At 47.1% G+C, this 17,291-nt stretch overlaps 2 pseudogenes; one reads left to right on the forward strand and one right to left on the reverse strand.

Moving 5' to 3' along the window:
- Positions 1 to 461: 461 nt before the first annotated feature.
- LOC123801529 (small ribosomal subunit protein uS5 pseudogene) lies at positions 462 to 3,939 on the reverse strand (annotated as a pseudogene).
- Positions 3,940 to 7,288: 3,349 nt separating this feature from the next.
- On the forward strand, positions 7,289 to 7,674 carry LOC123801530 (large ribosomal subunit protein eL39-like; annotated as a pseudogene).
- Positions 7,675 to 17,291: the final 9,617 nt, after the last annotated feature.

Here is a 17,291-nt window from a genome sequence, read left to right on the forward strand (position 1 = left end):
TGGAGTCATTGGTGTCCCAGGACCTATGAGATCATCTTACGCAGCTTTGGTAACCATTACCTTTCCAGTTTCTAGAGGACTCATTGTTCTCACGGCAGCGTATGGCCCTCACAGATGTATCAGCTGGGTGCAGGTGCTTGAAACAACCCCCCAGGCACACCCATCTGTCTCCAGCTTTTACTCTGTGGCCACCACCCTAGTCAAGACTCTTGTCACCGTACACCTGGAATGACTGAAATGGTCTTTCACCTGATGTCTCTGCCCCCAGGCTCACCTCTGCTCCAAACCGCAGGGCAGAACATTGCCATCTGACGTGCTTACAGCAACATCAACATCATGGCATTCATTTGCTCAAGAGTGTCTTAGAGCTTGGATCTGGTCTTCTCTCTCCATGCTCTTTCTCACTTTATGTGTCCCACAAATGTCCTGCTGTGCCATAAACAAGGCAGTCTCACCGTGCTTCATTTATTCAGGTTTTCACCCATTTCCTGGCCATCTACCACACCGTAGGCATAGTCAGTGTGACGAGCTGAATTGCATTCCCTCAAAATTCATACATCAAAGTCCTATCCCCCAGCACCTTAGAATATGACTGTATTTGGAGACAGGGTCTTTAAAGAGGCGATTAAGTTAAAACAAGGTCAGTAGGGTAGACACTAATCCATTCTAACTGGTGTCCTTAAAAGAGGAGGAGGTTAGGACACAGACACACACAGAGGGAGGACCCCGTGAGGACCCAGGGGAGAAGAAGGCATCTGCAAGTCAAAGGGAGAGGCTCCAGGAGAAACCAGTCCTGCTGACACCTGGATCATGGACTTCCAGCCTCCAAAACTGAGAAAATAAATGCGTGTTGTTTAAGCCCCCAATCTGTGGTGCTGTGTTGTGGCAGCCCCAGAAGCTGGACATGCGCACTTTGCCAGCCACGCCTCAGTAGCAGCCCCTTTCCCCTCACAAGCCACACTTGTTCCCTCCACTTCCCTCACATGTCTGCTCCTCTGGCCTGCCCTCATCTAGCCCGACTTCCTCCTCAAGCCCAACTCAGCCCCCTCATGCCTCTTCTCTGACCACCCTAGCCAGCGGGGCTCTCTCTCCTTCAGTTATAACATCTATTCCAATGTATTCTCTCATCCTCTTTTGTGCATTGTCTTCTCCCTCGAGAAGGGATAAAACTTCCCAAGGGCAATGTCCATGCAACTTTCCCCTTATCTCCTGTGAAGAGAGAGCTAAGGTGTGAAGGAAGGGAGGAACCAAGAGTGACTGATTTCTGTGTGTTTGCCTTGAGCCGCTGGATTGTGGTGCGTAGTAAGATAGTAAAGACTAAGTGAGGAGAAGATTTGGGTACTTATATGTGCACACACTATTTTCTCATGAAATGATATCATACTATACACTAGTCCCTCCCTATCCATGGGGGATACGTTCCTAGACCTGCAGTGGATGCCTGAAGCCACCCAACCTTACATATACTATGTTTTTTCCCTGTACATGCGTATCTATGATGAAATTTAATTTATAAATTAGACACAGCAAGAGACTAACAACCAAAACTAAAAATAAAATAATTATTAGACTAGACTGTAATAGGAGTTAGGTGAATCTGGTCTCTCTCTCAAAATATCTTACTGTACTCACCCTGCTTCCTCTTGTGATGCTGTGAGATGATAAAATATGTATGTGAAGAGATGACGTGAGGTGAGTGACGTCGGCACTGTGACGTAATGTTAGGCTCCTACTGACCTTCTGCCAATGTGTCAGAAGGAGGATCATCTGCTTCCAGACTGACGTTGACCATGGGTAGCTGAAACCACAGATAAGGGGGGACTACAGTCCATATTGTTTTCTAACTCAATTTTCTAACCTAGCAATCCTCACAGGACATCTTCCAAGTCCCTATTTATAAATATATCATATTCTCTTTTTACAGGCTTCAGTTACTTTTCTTGTATAAAACTATGTGGGGGCAATAGCCAAAATGTGGAAAGAACCCAGATGTCCACTGAGGGATGAATGGATAAGGAAGATGTGGTATATATTCAATGGAATATTACTCAGCCATCAAAAAGAATGAAATCTTGCCATTTGTAATGATGTGGATGGAACTAGAAGGTATTATGCTGAGTGAAATAAGTCAGTCAGAGAAAGGCAATTATCATATGATCTCACTCATATGTGGAATTTAAGAAACAAAACAGATGAACGTAGGGGAAGGGAAGGAAAAATAAAATAAGGCAAAAACAAAGAGGGAGAGTCTCAACTATAGGGAATAAATTGACGGTTGCTGGGGGGGAGGTGGTTGGAGGGATGGGGTAACTGGGTGATGGGCATTAAGGAGGACACGTGATGTAATGAGCACTGGGTATTGTATGCAACTGATAAGTCATTAAATTCCAGGGGTGTCTAGGTGGCTCAGTTGGTTGGGTGGCTGCCTTCAGCTTGGGTCATGATCCCAGGGTCCTGGGTGGGATTGAGCCCCATGTCAGGCTCCCTGCTCAGCAGGGAGTCTACTTCTCCCTGCCCCTCCCCCCCCAACTCATATATTCTTTCTCTCTCTCAAATAAATAAATAAATAAAATCTTTTAAAAAACACTAAATTCTACCTCTGAAACTAATGAGACAGTATATGCTAATTAAATGGATTTTAAATAAAAAATTCAATTTAAAAAAACAACCAAAAAAATTATGGGTGGCCACAGCAGGAGCTTGGGGCCTGTGCACAGAGACTCTGGTGTGGGTCTTTACAAGGTGGTCAGTGAATCCCTGATAGGGAGACTTGGTAAACACAGGCTCTTTCTAGACGTCAGGGGTGAGCTAGCTGCGGGTCTTGAAAAGGCGTCAGAAGTGGCCTTGGTGAAGTTGCCCAGGGTGACAGTGCAGCCCCTGGCCGAGGGGGTAGCCATCGTCAATGCTGGCTATCACCAGTAGCTTCTTGGGCGCAGGGGCTGAGACAATGCCGATGCCCCTGGCTGCAGGGGTGAGGCACACCAGCACAGAGCCACAGCGGCCAGTCACCTTGCCTGGGACAGCGTGGGGCTTACCGATCTCGTTCCCCCGGTAGCCTCGCCACATGGGGGGCAATGGAGATCTTGGCCAGGATCATGGCCCCGTGGATGGCAGTGGCTACCTCTTTGGAGCGCTTAACACTGAGGCCGACGTGTCCATTGTAAAATCTGGTGGCAACAAATGCGTTGAACTCGGTCCGCTGGCCAGCGCGGGTCTGCTATACACAGGCGCACTCTTCAAAACCTCATCCTCGAGGGTGCACGCAGGCAAAAAGCCGATGCTCTCAGAGCCCTTGATGGGCCGGAGGAAGAGACAGATCTCCTCCACAGACTTGGTCTTCCTGTCCTTAACCAGGTGACCCAGCTTGGTGATGGGGGTGCACTTCTTGTCCTTGGCCTTGCCTCCACGACCCCCCTGGTGTCATCCACCATGCGGTGTTGTCTTGGAGACGAAGCTACCACATTCTTTTTAATATGCACAGTATTCCGGGGCGCCTGGGTGGCTCAATCGTTAAGCGTCTGCCTTGGGCTCGGGTCGTGATCCCGGAGTTCTGGAATTGAGCCCCATGTCGGGCTCTTCCGCTGGGAGCCTGCTTCTTCCTCTCCCACTCCCCCTGCTTATGTTCCCTCTCTCACTTGCTGTCTCTCTCTGTCAAATAAATAAATAAAATCTTTAAAAAAATATGCACAGTATTCCATGTATTTCTCTCGGTCTTTTTAGCAGAAAAACACCAATGGCATTAATTTTATTAAAATCCTTAAAATCTATAATATGGTGAATACATACTTTATTCCAAGACTGGTCTAGGTTGCCTTCAGAAATGAGGATGAATTAGAATGAAAACTTTCTGTTGGAAGGACCACAGGAGCCACCCCCTAGAGCTCCCATATTTTACAAAAACTAAACCTGGAGGGGGGTTAATGACTTTTCTAAGGTCATTCCAGTGGTAACAGCTCAAACCAGTGAAGAATCCAAATCTTCCAGGTCGTTCCCGCCATATCCCACGGCTGCTGAAACAGAGACCAGGGATCCCTTTCCTGAAATTACTATGCCAGGTTCTATTCCTCTGGCCTAACAGTCATTTTAATAAAAATTTCTTTAATAAGAAATCAAAAAACATGGAACTAAATGTGACCCTGGAGGGGCACCTGGGTGGCACAGCGGTTAAGCGCCTGCCTTCGGCTCAGGGCGTGATCCCAGCATTATGGGATCGAGCCCCACATTGGGCTCCTCTGCTGGGAGCCTGCTTCTTCCTCTCCCACTCCCCCTGCTGTGTTCCCTCTCTCGCTGGCTGTCTCTATCTCTGTCAAATAAATAAATAAAATCTTTAAAAAAAAAAAAATGTGACCCTGGAGGTCAGCTGGTCTAACCTCGTCTTATAGAGGAGCAAACTGCACGTTTCCTGGGGAGGGTTCTGAGCGTGATAAATATGTCAGACGATGAAATCATACAGCACGTGGCCTTTACCGTCAGGCTTCGTTTAAAATCATAAATCTGGGGGCGTCTGGGTGGTTCAGTCGGTTGAGCGTCCGACTGTTGATTTCAGCTCAGGTCTTGATTTCAGGGTCGTGGGTTCAAGCCCTCCATTGGGCTCTGTACTGGGCATGGAGCCTACTTTAAAAAATAAAATAAAATAATAAATCTAAAAGTGTTCATCTACTTCAGTCACTCCAGTAGCTTCCTATTGCATGAAGCCCACGCTCCTTCCTATGGCCTCAAAGCTCTATTCCTCTCTGGCCCCTGTGGCTCACTTTACTGACCCCTTTGCTCACTGTGCTTGTGCCACACTGTCCTCCTTGCTGTTCTTTAAACAGCCAAGTATTGGTGGAGAATCTGTTTAGTGTAGGACCCACTGGCAGACGTTAGAAGAAATACTACCCTGGTCTTTGATGAACTTACAATATATGAGGCTGGGGGCCAGGGGTGGGATTCATTCTTTTATTCAATCAGTCAATACAAAATCATTATCTGTGTACACATTCTAGGTCCAGAGTGTGGCACTGGGGAAATCCAGTCCAACAAGACAAGGACCTCGAGTTCAGCTGGAAGGAGAGCCAGGTAAGTCAGCTGGAAAATAGCACGGACTGGGGGGCCTGGGTGGCTCAGTCCGTTGGGTGTCCGACTCCTGATTTCAGCTCAGGTCATGATCTCAGAGTCATGAGATCGAAACCCCCCCCCGCCGCCCCACCATGGGGCTCACACTCAGAGTAAGCGTTGGGATGATTGGAATACGGAGGAGAGCTCCCTCCATTTCCTGGGGGGCCAGAGAGTGAGGCCTCCCAGAGAAGGTGACAGCTGGGCCGTTGAAGAACACAAGGGGCTGGTCGGTGTGGGAAGCATCGAGGAGGGAAGTGAAGGTGGGTCAGGATGATTAGAGGCCTTGAGAACAGCATGTGCAAGGCTTGGGTCTGTGTAAGGGCTTGCCACACTGGGCAGACTGCTCGCTTTTCGGTCTGGGGGGCTCCTCAGAGCAGTTAAAGGTACAGCTGGGCCACAGCATGTATGGCCTTACAGGCTAAGCAAAGAAAAAAAAAATAAAAAAGAAAACTACCGATAAGAAGATTGTATTCTGACGGTTATTGGCATTGAAAGTGTAGGTGGGATCACACGGGGTTTTTTATCGAGTGCATGGGTGACATTGAGAGCACTGGGCTTTATTCTTGTGTCACTGAACAGGGGTCAGGTGGAAAATTGCTTTATTAATTCAAGCCAAAAAAATCATAAACCTTTAATTTTATGAGTGTCTACCATATATACTAGTTTCTGTGTGTGTGTGCGTGTGTGTGTGCGTGAAATTTTGGAGAGGTGTTTTTCTTTTTCTTTTTCTTTTTTTTTTTAACCTTTTGCAGGTGAGAAAACTGACGCTCAGAGAAGCTGAGCACCCTCCCCGGAGTCATACAGGCAGCGAGCAGGGTGGAGATGGCAGGCTGCCTGCCTCGGGGCAGCTCCCTGGATGGGGGTGTCCAGAGAGAACGCAGAGCAAGGGAGGATGACCAGAGAGGATAGACGTGAGGGCTATCTCAGAGGCAGATTTTTGAGGACCTAAGTGCTGGGTGAAAAAGAAGAAGGCATCGGGAATCGTCCAGAGTTTCTGGCCTGGACACTGAGAGGTGGTGGCATGTGCTGTGGTGGGGCACGGAAGAAGGAGCCGGGGAAGGGAAAGGAGCACAGGCTGTGCGATGATACAGGGCAGAGAAGGGCCGACGCCGTGGGGAGCCCGCAGCACTGGGCAGGTGCACGAGAGTGAAGCAGGGCACATGGCAAAGGGTATCAGGAAAGGGTCCAAGCAGGCCAGGTCATTTTAGATGAGGATAAAAGCATTTTGAGCAGGTGACATTGCAAAGGAGAGCATTCTAGAGAGAAGAAAGAGCCAGGGAAGCAGGAGGTTATATTGAGGGAAAGACAGTGGTAGATTTTGGTGAAGGCACATCCACCATCTGTGACCTTGAATGGCAGGCAGAGTGAGGCACTTTGGGCCGAGGAGTTGAAATCCTTGACTGGGCTTGGGGAAGGAAAATCTGTCCGGGTTGATCTAGGTTGATTTGGGATGGGTAGAGAATGGAAGTGGGGAGACCAGCTAGGATGGTTTGCCATGGTGGAGCGGGGAGGGAGCAGGAGCCCAGATTGGGTGGGGACATGGATGTGGGACAGAAGAGGGCAGTGTGACGAGATCAGTGCACATGGGGTCGATATGCTTTCGTAACCGGATGTGAGGTTAAAGATGAGGAGGTCGTCCAAGATCATTTTGAAAGTTTTGAGTTTGGAATGAAAGAATTGAATTCTGTTTTGTCAATGCTGACATGACAGCGATCACCTCTCCAGGCAGTGTGGCCCAGAGGAAGCTTGAAAGTTTGTCCAGAGAAAGTTCAAGACTAGAGGTAAAGGCTTGGGGTCATCCTCCTGGAGGTCACAACTGAAGTCTTGCCAAGAGCTCGCATTGTTGAGGGCAGAGTGGACAGACAGAGAGCAAGGAGCCGGAAACAGCCTTGTGGCGCAGCCCGCGGATGGAGGAGGCGGTGGAGGGGAGAATTAGGGCAGTGGGGAGGTTCAGAAGTCTGGAAGAGGAATTGCAAAGAGGAAGTGGCAGAAAGAAAAAGTCACTTCAAAACCCAGACGCTTGACAACTTAGTATGCTGCCACTGCTTTCGTATGCCCACCAAAGATCACATACAACTCTTCCCCTTTCTCCCTTACGACTGCTGTGATACACCGGAACTTCTGAAAAAAGACTTGCCTTCTCTCTCCTTTTCTCCGCCATTTTGGTGTGTCCAGTTGACTGCTCCTCCCCATGTCTTCTCACAAGACTTTCAGGATCAAGTGATTCCTGGGCAAGAAACAAAAGCAGAATTGTCCCATTTCCCAGTGGATTTGGATGAAAACTGCTAATAAAATCAGGTACAACTCCAAGAGGAGACACGGGAGAAGACCCCGGCTGCGTCCATGAGGCATCGTGCGTGAGATGGCACACATAGTTATGCCGTGTGAAGGTCCTATCACTCTGTAAACGTCACAACCACCTGAACAATAGACATGTTTTTTTCGGAGAAATGATTTTTCTGTTACTATGCTTCTGCACCAGTACGTTTGTCCAGTAATACATATGTGAAATCTTTTGTGTGAAAAAAAAGAAAGACTTTTCTAACAGAGAACAACAGAGAATACAGCAAATAGCCGATTTCCAAGTTTCTGACCTAGCACAGCCAGGTCGTTCCGAGGGCCTCATGGGTTTCCTCCCAAAGGGCAGTAAGGCTCTCCATAGCATGGCATGCTTCTTCCGGCCCCTGTCTGGGCTCCCCTTTTCCAAGGATTTGACTGGGCTTTCCCACTCGATTGGCTTCCTGCTGCCCACCTCACACAGAAGTCACTTCTTTGACACTTGGCATCTGGAGTCTGGACAGGAAGGCTGCCCAGCCTGGGCCTCAGTTCTCCTCTCCTTCGCCCACCATGAGTGACCTCTCGTCCTGGTCCGTGACACCAGGATTCACGTTAGTCTTCCGATGACACTTTGACTCTACTCAGGGCCCAGAGTACATTGATGGGTTAAAGAGATTACAACCTTAGAAAGGATGAAATAATAGGGTGTGGACTTGGGGGGTCTGAGAGCACAAGACAGGGTTCTCTCAGAGTCAGATGTAGCAAACATTGTCACTGTTGAGGAGGCTGGGACAGAGAAAGAACCTCTGGAACTTGATGAGAAGGGCACTTGTAGGAAAGAAGGCTTGACCAGAGCACCCGCAAGGGATTTCGGAGGGAGGGTGGAGGCCATGGAAACCGGAGACATCTGACCTTTTCTCTCCTACCTTGGAAGTGTTGTGATTCCTTCTTTCTTCCTCATCCCATACAATGTGGCCATTCCCAGTCCCTACTCTGGTCACTAGTCTGGGTGGTTCAGCCAGACAGAAGCAGAGGCCCCCCTCTTCCTTCCAGACTCACTGCCCTCTGCAAAGTGGGGACCCCTCTGCCTTTCTGAGCACCAGCCAGCTCTTGAGGCCCTTTGGGAGTGTGCACTCGGGTCAGGGTTTCCATCTTTTCCATTTCTCCTTCCCTTGCCTACTCCTCTGGCTTGTAGCAGACCCTGCTTTCTCTACCTTTGCCGTCCTGTGAAAGGCCTAAACCAGGACTTCGAGTTCAGCTGTGCAAGGACAGGAAAATCACACTGGGGAAAAAGAGATGCAAGCATAAAAGTTCTTTTGTTTCTGTTTTGGAACCACTTTTATCACAAGAGACAGAGCAGATCCGACGACGTATACCAAACGATGGATTTTCGGGTCACGGGTATTAATGTCTTCTTACTGACAGCCAGGCTGTTTCTCCCCAGTCTACCAAACATGCCACTTTTTCTTCCAGGACTACCAAGCCTCTTCTTGTCGAGGAGGTTACAAAGAAGGGACTGTGTCCAGGTCTCCCCGTTGCATTCCACAGAAGTATGACAAGAACAGTGCTCATGACTCAGCCTCGACTACTGCAGGGTTTCAGGATGGGTCTAACAGCAGGCAGTCTCTTTCCCGAGACCCTATTTTCAAGCTAACTATTTGTCTCTTACTCTCTGTACTTATTGTAGTAACCATCCTCATGGCTCTGTTTTTTGGCACGATGCTTGGTCTTGGGTGACAGGGCTTCGCTTTAGATTGCCACTCACAAAAATAGGATGCAGAAGATTTGGATTCTAAATTCTGACACTAATGCATAGTATGATCCTACGTAAGTCATGTTCCCTCTCTGGGGCTCAGCTCTCTCATCCATAAATAAAAGGCGTGGTTAAGATCAATGATGTGCTAATAAATCTTTAACAACCAGGTCTTGCTGGAAGAAGCAGGGAGAAAGAAGCCCTGATTTGTGTTTGTTAATTTCTGAGATGTAAATATCCCACCGAAGTCAACTGGCTCATAAATGTCCTAAAAATTTAACAATGGGCTTGGGTGAGACAGTACCACCCAGTTCTAATACAACTTTGGATAAGATCAATAAGACACATATTTTAATCCTGAAATTCTTTGATATTTAGATCTAAAAGTCCCCTTCAGCCTTAGAATGCTATAATCCTATGATTCCGACACTGGATGATTTTTTTTTTTTAATTGTCAGGCAACACCCAAAACCTAATTCACAGCCCTCTCTCGCTGCGTAAGTTCATTGGCATCCTGATTGAAGCTGGCTTCGGTCCAGATTCAGAGCTGTCCTCCCCCTTGAACAAGTAGCTCTGGTCCGAGGCCTTTGAAATAGAAGTGCTCTGAGGCTATCATGGCCTGGGAGTTGGGACCTTGGGTCTTGAAACTGCAGGAGTCATTCTAGAGTCATTCCTGCCTTCGCTTGACTGATCAGATGGGTTATGATTCATCACCATGTGATCTCAGCCACTGTTTCCCAGGATGCCTGGAAGCAAGGAAGGCCTGAGAGTGTGGAGCAGACAGAGGAAAAACAGGGAGGAGAAGAAAGGGACATGCTTAGGGTAGGGCCCTTGCTGAGTCGCAAGCAGGTGTGAGTCACTCCTGTCTCCCTGGGCAGCCACACCTTATGCCCAAGTTCTGAACGCCAGATGGAGAATTTGCCTACACCGAGCTCCCTTGATCAAGTCAGAACAGGTTTCCCGAGAGATCATTCCCATTAAATTAATGGAATCAAAATAAGTTGATCTCTCTTGAAATGTGATTTATGTGTTTCATTTTTGTTTCCTGTGTGTTGACAGAGGACCCTGAAAGTGTAGAAGAGAGAAAAGAGGAAGAGGCATACTTTGACATCCAGGAGGCTGGAGGTTGGCGGGAGGTGGTTTATGTTACCCATTCCTGCCCCCCATCCTCCTAACCAGCTTGCTAAAGAAACCAGGCTGAGTGCAGTGAAGAGGGTAATGGGCATGAGTCTTCACGAGTGACCATATTATGATCAAGATCTTTCCATTTTGTGTGTGTATGTGTGTATGTATGCGACTGTTACGGAATTGAGAAGAAAAGGTCTAGGGGCACCTGGGTGGCTCAGTTGGTTAAGCCTCCGACTCTTGGTTTCACTCAGGTCATGATCTCATGGGTCATGGGATCGAGCCCCATGTGGAGCCCCGAGTCGGACTCTGTGCTCAGCAGGGAGTCTGCTTGAAGATCCTCTCCCTCTGCCCCTCCCCCTACTCTCTGTCTCTCTGTCTCTCTAAAATAAATAAATAAATCTTAAAAAAAAAAAGAATAAAAGGTCTAGCAGGGAAAGACTTGGCGTAGAACCAGCTTTAAACCCTTATGGTCACACCACACGTCCATCAGGGTGCTACCATCAAAAACAAAAACAAGTGTTTATGAGGACGTGGAGAAACTGGGACTAGGGAATGTAAAAACACGGTGCGACCACCGGAGCATTAGTTCAACGAGTCCTGAAAACATTAAACATCAAATCACCACATGATCCAGAAATTCCACTGCTGGACATATGTCCAAAAGAATGGAAAGTAGGACCTCAAAGAGATATTTGTATGCCTGTGTTCACAGCAGCGTTATTCACAATAGCCAAAAAGTGGGAGCACCCAAGTGTCCATCCGTGGGTGGATAGATAAACAAAATGCGGTCCATACAGACGATGGAATTAGTTAGCCTTAGAGAGGAAGGAAACGCTGACACAGGCGACAACATGGGTGAGCCTTGGGGACATTACGCCACATGAAATAAGGCAGTCACAGAAAGACAAACACTGTGTGGTTCCACTTAGTACCTAGAGTCGTCAAGTTTCATAGAGACAGAGAGCACAGTGGTGGTTGCCAGGGGCTGGAGGGGAGGGAGGAATGGGAAGTTCGTGCTTAATGGGTCGAGTGATTCAGTTTGGGAAGATGAAAGGAGCGCTGTGGCTGGATGGTGGTGATGTTGGCACAACAGTGTAAACGTGCTTAATGCCACCGAACTGTAAGGCTTTAAATGGTTAAAATGGCAAAGGTTCTATTATGTGGATTTTACCACAATTAAAGAGAATTCACACATGCAAACACACACACACACACACACACACACACACACACACCCCTATCTTGGGGAAAACGTGTCTGGGTTTGAATCCCTATTTCATGGCTTGCTAAAAATACGAGCTTGGTCAAAGTACTTGACCCACCTGAGCCTTTGTCATCTGTCCCACGGAGATGACAATGACACTCACTTCTCAGGGCTATTGTAAGGTTTCAGTGGGACGTCCCAGGTGAGGCACTCAGCCCATGTTTGGTACACAGTCAGCACTCAGCGGTAGCTACTACAACCATTGAGTGCTCAGGCGTCACGGCTGAAGGTCGACTAGAAGCTGGCCATGGGCAGCCTTGTGTAACTTGTCCTTTTAAACTTGATCCAAAGAAGCGAAACAATAATTTCCAACCACACGTATTCCTATTTATTAATATATGCACCATGAAGGCCCACATGCATATGGAGTACAGATGACTAACAGCTCCACTCACCATACTCATTTCTCATATTCCAAAGTTGTCTTTTTGGCAGCGATCAGAGTCTGGCTTAGCCCTTAGGCAAATTGCATTTAGGGCAGAGATGTTTTATGTTTATCAACACCATCCAAGATTAGACATCTGTCTTCTACCAGGAGCTGCTGGAATAATGTCGGAGGTGTTATGATGTTGTCCACACCAGCTTCAGAGCAAGGCCCACAGAGATCAGACTGTAGTCAAGGCAAGGTCTGCCTCTATTCCCCATCCCACCAGAATCACACTTGGGGACCCTCCACGGCCATCTCTCTGCTCCCTGCTGTAGTAGCCGGCTCGCTGCCTTCTGCAAATTGCCTGGGAAGTTTATCTGAGGAAGGCTCAGGAAGCCAAGGACAAGGCGAAAAGCAGAAAAATACTAGGGAGACCTACCACGTGGACTTGAGAGCTTTGAGACGATATTTAGGGATGAAACATGCAAAATATGAATCCAATGAATATTTTCAAGACAATGGTTCTCAACCGGGGTGAGGGGAGGATTTGCCCTTCTACTCCCTGCCCCCCAGGGGGCACATAGCAATGTCTGAAGGCACAAGTCACGGGCTGGGGAGGGTGCTGCTGTCATCTAGTGGGTAGAGGCCAGGGGCACTGCTAAACACTTTAGGGTACACAGAGTAGCCCCCACAACAAAGGAGCATCTGGCCTGGTGTCAATAGTGCCGAGGTTGAGAAATGTAGTTTTGAGGACAACCAGAAAAGATGAAAAGAAATCATCTCCTAGCTGAAACTACATGTATTACATTAATCTATCGTCTTTTTTTCCCCAATAGACATATTAACATTTAAAAGTGGATTTGGATAGGAGGGGAAATTTTCATTATAAACTCTCAAGGCTTCTTGAATTAGACCTTCACTATATTAGTCAGAACTTGTTTCTTATCTTGCTCAACTTTCGGAAGGAATTTGTCCAAACATGAAATCCTGTTAAACTTGACAATGCATTATACCTGGGAAACAGCTTTATGGGCCACAGATTAAAGTGGGGAAAAGGTGTGGAAAAAGGCACTATATGATCTGCGGAGAACCACGGCAGAATAAGAGGCCTCCCCGTGCCCTGGAATCCGAAACCACATCATCGTATGTTCCCGAAAACACCAGCCTCGAGAGAAGAAGCAACACTGCTATGAGCAGCTACGTTCTGTGCCTGCCTTGCAATCCTGTCTTCAGGAGACAAACCGTGTGAGCTTAGGCACGTTTTGGAACTCCTTTGTGCTGCTATTTTCTCGCCCCCCAAATTGGGACAGCAGCACCCTGTACCTCTCAGGGTTGTTGGACGGATGAACCGAGATGGTTAAGACAGGAAAAGCCCAGTGCCGGGGGCATCGTAAACCTTCTAGAAGGGCTATCTGTTACAGGCAGGATGGCAAAGTGGAACCCTGGTATGTTTATAAAAGTTAAAGAACAGAATATATTTCCTTTTAAATATAATCAGCTTCTGTTGCTGTCTCCGCAACTCAAAATAATCTCTAAGTTGCTTTAAAACTGGATGAAGGTAATTCGTTTTCTTTTCCTCTGCTCTGGAAATGAGCCATACAGCAGCACCAGAGGATGCTTGCAAACTCAGAGACTAGGGTAGTGAGGGAAGAAGCCAGGAAAGAGAAAGTAGATAATTCAGGGTGCAAGCAAGTTGAAGGACAGGCTTACACAAATTCTAGGTGTGCAATACACATTTATTGACAAGTGAAACTACGAGGTATGTTTTGGAAGATGAGAAGCAATATAATCTGAAGGGAAGGCTGGGTTGTAGAGAGAGAACTCACTACGCAGGTGAGGGTCTGGGCTAAAAAATATAACAGGGGTTTGGGGAACCTCCAGCAAGGACACTCGGAATGGTTCTTCTCTCTGGCTGCACACTAGGCCCACTTTTTTTTTTTTTGAGAGACTGGGAGTGAGCCAGCGAGTGAGCAGGGGGAGGGGCAGAGGGAGAGAATCCAAGTAGACTCCGCACTTAGTGCAGAGCCTGACGCCAGGCTCGATTTCATGATCCCTGAGATCACGACCTGAGCCGAAATCAAGAGTCAGACACTGACCAACTGAGCCACCCAGGTGTCCCTAAGAATCCCAATTCCCAGCTCTACTCCCGACTACTTGAATCAGGATCTCGGGGGCTGGTGCCCAGACATCTTGTATTTTTAGAGTCCCCATATGATTCCAACGTGCAGCCGAAGTTGAGAGACCAATGTTTCTTAAACTTGAATGTAATAGGAATTGTCTGGAGATTTTATTAAAACTCCAATTCTGATTTGATAGAGTGTGGGTAGGGGGAGGGAGGAGAGAGAGGAAGCAGGAGGCTAAGATACTGCATTTGTGAGAAATTCCCCAAACACGTCCATTCCACAATGCTGGGGGATGTCCCCATTTGGAGCGGCAAGTTTCATGTGCCTTCAAGATGGCTCCATAAATAAACATATGATATCATTATAAAGTGCTACTGTTGTTGTTTGAAATTCGCTTGAGCAACAAACGTATAATAACCTACAGTAGTTATGTGCTTTGATGAGAAAGTAGATTCCTTCCCTCAAGCTGTTTACTATTCAGTTTACTATTCCGTTTACAATAGACGGCATTCGGTGAGGCAGAAAATAAAACTTCCTGACTGTAAGATTTCTTGATGACAGTGAAAAGGCATGGGTACCAAAGCGGGTATTTGGGATGGAAGATGTTAAGATAAAGAGTTTCATTTGAGGAAAGTACTGAATGAAGAATGTCTGTGTGAAGCAACAGAATAGGCTAGAAAATTCTGGAAAGAGGTGGAAGAAATGAACAGGAAAAGGAAACTGAGCATTAGGGTTTTTTAAAAGTGGTCTACAGATGGCTGTTAACGGTTTGGAGGTTTCTGAGGAAGGAGAATCTTGTTGCTTAAAGATAAAAGGACCTCACTCTGGGGGCGCCTGGGTGGCTCAGTCGGTTAAGCGTCTGTCTTCAGCTCAGGTCATGATCCCAGAGTCCTGGATCCAGCCCCACATCGGGCTCCCTCTTCAGCGGGGAGGCTGCTTCTCCCTCTCTCTCTGCCTGCCGCTCTGCCTACTTCTGCTCATGCTCTCTCTCGCTCTGTCAAATACATAAAATCTTAAAAAACAAGAAGACCTTGCTCTGGATTTGAAGTTTTATTTGGGAGTCCCCACTGGCCCATTTTATTCACTGGGCTTAGCAGATAAACCAAGCTCATAAACTCAGCACTCACATTTCTCTGAAAGGCTCATCCACACGTCATTTGCATCTTCTGATTTTCAAACCACATGCCATTTGCATCCTGATTTACAAATGTTGTGGCCAACTTGGGCAAGTGTCGGTATCTGGAGATACTGGCCCATGAATCTGTGTAAGCACGGTCTCCTTATATCTCCATGTGCTTCGCGTTATTAATCAAGGGTGGCGATCCAATATAAAGAGTCTAGTTCATTCCTGTGTTGTCAGAGTTGGCACAAATGGCTCGACTGCCTGCTTATTGGCAACTTCTTCTTCATCACTCCCCTGATACCTGCTGAGCCTGCGTCACCAGGATTGCCCAATCTCCAAGTGCTTACGAAAGCACAGCCAGACCTGCTGAATTTTCAAACTGCAGAACAAACCTTCTCCTCCTCACCTATGTGCCAACAGGTTTAGAAAAGCCTTTGACAGTCATTCCCCAAGCTTGAACACAAGTAAATTCTTAAAACAGGTCTCAGGCCTTTGAAATTCTTTTTTTTTTTTTAAAGATTTTATTTATTTATTTGACAGAGGGAGAGAGAGACAGCCAGCGAGAGAGGGAACACAAGCAGGGGGAGTGGAAGAGGAAGATGCAGGCCTCCAGCAGAGGAGCCTGATGTGGGGCTCGATCCCAGAACGCCGGGATCACGCCCTGAGCCGAAGGCAGACGCTTAACTACTGAGCCACCCATGTGCCCCTCAGGGCTTTGAAATTCTTAAAAAGATGGGACTTAGTCAGGGAAAGCTCCCCCAAGTGATTCCCATGTGTACCCAGGTTGGGGACCAATGCCATAGAGCAGTGACTGATTTTTTTTGTTATTAAAAAGTAATACATGCACTTGATAAAAATTTAGAAAACATAGAACAGTGTAAAGGAGAAAATAAAAGTCATCATAATCCCCCCATCCAAGGGCAAGGTTAATATTTTGATAAATTTCTTCTAGCTCTGTTTATTACACATGTGGGATGACACAGCATAGACAGCTTTGCTATCCTTCATGTTCACTTAACATTCCTGCTAAATCATGTTCACAGTGAAAATCATTTGTCTTTCTTAGGGTACTCAAAACCATTCAGGAAAATAGTTCTTCTTATTGGTATGAATTCACATTGATGGGTCTTATCCTCCATTAAAACAAGTCTGGGTGTTCACCTAGGCACGACATTTTATAACAGAATTAGCCTGCTCTCCAGAGGAGATCTTGTGCCAAGATTGCTTTTAGGTTCAGTAAAGAGTGACTCTATCTGTGGTAGGAACTGGGTAGAATTTGCTTATTCCCACTCTCAAAATATCCTTGGGGATAAAGATACCCCAAGCTTAGGATAGCAGCCTCTACTGTGCATTTGTAAAATAATCTGCATATGGTCATGATATTGGCTTATCTGACCGCATAGTCGACCCTCAGGACATTTTCATAGTAAGCGCTCATTGTTTCTTGAGCTTGTCCTTTTCTTCTTCCCTGTCCATTAACACCCATCCTCTTTAGGCAATTCTATCAACAAGCATTTATGAAACGTTGATAGTGCTGGAATTTTAAGAACGGCAAGGATCAGGGTCCTAAAATCCTCCCTGGGAGATGAATGGCTGGGGAGCCCACGAGCAACGGTCCCCGTCCCTGGCTACACGTTAGAATCACCAGGAAGCTTTTGTGCCGAAGCCGCACCCCGGACCAGGTGGATCGGCATCCCTGAAGGTGGCTTTCAGAGCACCACCAAATGATTCCAGTGTGTACCCAGGGATGAGAGCAGGTGCCACAGAGCAGGGAATCTCATCGAATTAGCTACGCGTTAGAATCACCTGTGGAGAGTGTCTAAAAATTAATATGCCCACCCCAGAGCAAATGACTCAGAATCTTTGGAAAAGGAATCTGGCAGCTGTATTTTTTCAAAGCTCTTTCAGATGATCTGGTACCCAACGAGGGTTAAGAATCATTACTATAAGCAATCTATGAGTGGGAAAAAAATCTAGATTTGAACCCTTTTCTGGCTGTTTGGCTTTGCAAGCCATGCATGGCTGTAGGACCACGAGTTACCCCCAGTAGGCCCTGTGGGGTTATGGAAACGGCACAGGGCTGAGAGGTCATGAAGGAAACTTAAGGCAGGGCCAAGTGCTGGTTTGCTGTGAAACGTTAGCTATGTGATGTCGGATGA

Source organism: Ursus americanus, chromosome 32, assembly GCF_024610735.1.
Source record: "Ursus americanus isolate L20-20 chromosome 32, mUrsAme1.1.p, whole genome shotgun sequence".
Taxonomy (NCBI): Eukaryota; Metazoa; Chordata; class Mammalia; order Carnivora; family Ursidae; genus Ursus; species Ursus americanus.